We start from the raw sequence: 4,723 nt of genomic DNA on the forward strand, positions 1-4,723 counted from the left end.
TGTGTCTCCTTTCTGCTGTGACCAAAGCTGCTGCTGCTCATGTTGTCTTGTAACTGGAGCCACTGCTAGAGTGTGTCCCGCTCTGGGAGCAAATAGCCACTGCATCTCTCCATCCCTGAGGCTCCAGCACAATTACCCTATGTTCACACACAGTAGTGCACCACTCCCCAGCTGAATTGCTTCAGCTCTCTACTCTGAGAACAAGTTGCCTAAGAGATGCTTTATTTAACCCATTCCAGTGGCTACATCACCCTGACTCCAGCTACTCAGTGACTACGTCCTGGAAAACAGCCAAAGAATAAGCAGCTTGTCTCGTGGAGAAGTAAGTCCAAACAAAAAGACCAGCCACATGCTCTCTCAGAGTACAAACCAGTCCAGTGCACTGGCCTCATGGGAGCAGCACCCTAGCTAGCAGACCAGCCCTAGGCCCCCTTAGCACATAAACTAGCCTCATGCCCTAACCCCAGGGAAGCAGTGCAAGAGCTTGAGGACCAGCTGTGAGCTATCTTGATACCCATACCAATCTGACCCTTAGCCCCCAGAGAAGTTGCACTCAAGCTGGTGAACCAGCCATGTAAACTCCTGAGATTTTCATAGTCAGTGCTGACAATGACTACACAAGTGAAGATGCTGCACAGAGACTACACTACTGCACCCACCTATTGGCAAAGCCAACATATGACATCCTGGGACACATCTGTAGGTAAGAATTTTTCCCTATGAAATCCACTCCATAAAATTGGGAGAACTTTCCATCAGATGTCAATACAGGGACATAAGAAGCACAAAAAATCAAGGAAACTTGATATCACCAAAGAAATACAATAATCTTCCAGTAATGAATACTAAACAAATGGAAATATGCAAATCTCCTGAAAAGAATTCAATTTAGTAATCTTAAGGAAACTCTGGAACATACAAGGTAGCACAGATAAATAGTTCAACAAAATCAGGAAAAGAAATATAATCTAAATGAGGAATCCACCAAAGAGATAGATATTATAAGATATCCTATTAATAGTAGCTACAATAAAAATAAGATACCTATGAATAGATTTAACCAAGATGGTGAAAGTTGAAAACTATAAAACATAGATGCAAAAAATTAAAGAGGACACAAATGCATAAAAATATAGCCTGTGTTTATGTACTAAAAAATTAGTATTGTTAAATATCCATATAACATATAGATATCATAGTTAAAATGATCTATAGATTCTATGCAATCTCTATCAAAATATCAATGACATTCTTCATAGAATAACAGTCCTAAAATACAACAAAGGACCCAAAATAACCAAAGCAAACTTTAGCAAAAAGAACAAAGCTGGAGGTATCACACTACCTGAATTCAGAATATAGTACAACACTACAGTAACCAAAACACCAAGGTACTGGCATACAAAAGACACCTTGCCCAATGGAACAGAATAGAGTACCCAGAAATAAATTCACATATTTTCACCCAACCAATTTTTGACAAAGGTGCTAAGAACACACATTGGGGAATGGAGAATCTCTTCAATAAATAATACATGGAAAACTGGATATCCACATACAGAAGAGTGAAACTAAAAACCCTATCTCTCTCCATAGATAAAAATCAACTCAAAATGGATTAAAAACTTAAATGTAAGACTACAAACAATAAAACTTCTAATAAAAAAACAGAGGGGGGAGGGGTGGAAGGTCATTTATTGAAACCTTAAAATCTGTACCCCCATAATATGCCAAAAAAAAAAAAAAAAAAAAAAAAAAAAACACAGAGAGGAAATGCTTCATGACATTGGTCCAGGTAAGAACTTTTTGGATAAGATCTCAAAAGCCCAGACAACAAAAGCAAAATAGACAAATGGGTTTACATTAAACTAAAAAGCTTTTGCATAGCAAGAGAAACAATCAACAGGATGGAGAGACAACCTATGCAATGGGAAAAAATATTCGCAAACTACGCATCTTACAAAGTGTTAATATCCAGAATATATAATGAACTCAACTTAATAACAAAAAAAAATTCTCAATATTACTAAACAGGGAAATTAAAATCAAAATCACAATGATATATCATCTTACCCCAATTACCATGACTATGACCAAAAACATTAAAAATAACAAATGCTAGAAAGGATGTGGAGAAAGGGGAACTTTTGTACTCTGTCAGTAGGAATGTAAATTAGTAGGGCCATTATGGAAAACAGTATGGAGGTTTCTCAAAAAATTAAAGAAGTACCATATGATCCATCAATCCCACTTCTGGGTATATATCCAAAGGACATAAAATCAATGTCATAGAGATAACTGTACTCCTGTGTTCATTGTAGCACTATTCACTGTAGTCAAGATATATATTGTAGCTTTATTCACAGTAGTAAAGATATAGAAACAACCTAGATATCCATCCATGGATGAATGAATAAATAAAACGTGGCCTATATACACAAGAGAATATTATTCAGCCATAAAAAGAATAAAATCCTGTCATTTGTGCCAACATGGATAAACTTGGAGGACATTATACTCTATTAAGTGAAATAAGCCAGGCACAGAAAGAAAAATACCTCATGACCTCACTCATATGTGGAAACTAAAAAACTTATAAAAGTAGAGAGTAGAATAGCAGTTACCAGAAACTAGGGAAGAGCTGATGATCAAGAAGTTATAGTTAGACAGGATGTATAAGTTCTGGAGTTCTATTGCACAGTAGGGTGATTATGTTTAACAATATTGAAGTGCATGTTTCAAAATAGATAGAAGAGAGAATTTTGAATGTTCTCATAATAAATGATAAATATATTAATATTAGGTGACAGACATGACAAATACTCTGATTTTATTATTACACAATGTGCATGTGTATTAAACATCACACTGTAGCCCTTTCAATATGTATAATGAAAAACAATGTAAAAGAAATTTAAATATCTGATATATATGTGATATAAAGATATAGACATACAAATATATAGAATGTATGATGTATAGAGATTTATCCAGCTACCTATCTAGCTCTCTATTAATGTATATATAAAATAACTATATATCACCCCCTCGGGGATAACAAGATTTCTCCCTAAAACTTACTGCTAAAGAAACAAAACCCAAAGTACTTTCAGAAAGTCTTATACCTTATTGTAGCTACTGTAGCTATACAGTCATGCTTAAGACTTAGTTAACTTAAGACCAGTTAACTAATACAAAAGTTTATGCTTTGGGTAATGTTCTTGATTATGGCACAGGGAAGTGGAGTCCACGTAGAATTCAGGAACTAATTAAGCTAAGAAGTCAGAAATTAGCGCTTAGGTCTATGAAGGTCCATGGAATTTGTGGGGTAGGTTGCCAGAGAAAATGGAGCTGTGGAGAGGGGCAATGTCTATGTGGAGCTAATACTTGGATATTTGACAGATGCCTAGATAAGTTTGCAAAGTTTAACGTTGATCAGATACTACAAGACTGGAAATCAAAATGAAATGCCTAAAGTGCTAGGAAAGGTCAGCCCACTTAGAGTGTACATGTCACAAAGAGCACATTGGGTATTGACCTGAGGTTCCAGATAGTAATCTTTATGAGTAGAATAAGATTTATGGAATGCTACAGAAGATGTATCTAGGCACGGCCAAAGGAAAAAGTAAAACCTGACCTGACTGGATCAAGGATATCTACTAGTAATTTAACTTTGTCAAAACAAAAATCAGTCCTTAGAAAAAAAGAGCACGATCCAAACTCCTTATAACTTGTGCTTATAATGTCCATCATTAAATTTTAAAAAATTACTTGAATTGTAAAGAAGTTGAAAAATATTATCACTAATCAAGGCAAAAATTATTTAATAAAATAGATGATCTAGAGACTTTGGAAATAACATACATACATTATAAAATAGTTATTGTTCATAATTCAAAGATTTAAAGAAAAAGGTGAACATAAGTAAACAAATGATGAATCCCAGTAAAGAACTGGAAACTTTAAATAAACTTTAATAAACTAACAAAATTCTAGAACTAAAAATTATATAATGTCTGAAACAAAAAATGCACTGAATGGGTTTAATAAAAATTAGAAATGTCAGAAGAAAGGGGTATTAGTTTGAAAAAAATAAAAATTAATCAACCTGAAGAAAAATAAAGACAAAATTATAAAACAGAGCCTCAATAATACATAGAATTTTAGTAGCATTATAAACATGTATTTCAAGTCCCCCCAAAAAACACAGAAAATATATGTGTGTATATATATATTCAAAAATTATTTATATATATATTAAAATATTATTAAATATAATGACCAAAAATGTTTTCAATTTGTTAATACACATCAACCTACAGATCCAATGATCTCAGTAAAACCAAGTAGAAAAACACAATCATAGTCAAATTGTTGAGAATCACATATAAAGATAAAATAATAAAACCAACACAAATATTAAAGCAGATGTATTACATATTTGGGGATAATAGTAATAATGCAATCATTTATTGAAAACTATGAAAGCCAGAGGATGATGAAAAGTCATCTTTATGGGACTGAACTAGAAAAAGGAATGTTGCCAATCAGAATTACATATCTAGATATTTTCTGATATAAAAAAGCTGAAATAATTTATCACCTATAAGAGTCTAATCAAAGAAGTGTCAGGCTGAAATAAACTTAAACTACCTGGAAGTTGGAATTTATTTCAAAAAACAGTAGAAATTACAAACATGCTGGTAAATATAGAATTATATCT

The sequence above is a fragment of the Microcebus murinus genome, chromosome 15, assembly GCF_040939455.1.
Source record: "Microcebus murinus isolate Inina chromosome 15, M.murinus_Inina_mat1.0, whole genome shotgun sequence".
Classification (NCBI taxonomy): Eukaryota; Metazoa; Chordata; class Mammalia; order Primates; family Cheirogaleidae; genus Microcebus; species Microcebus murinus.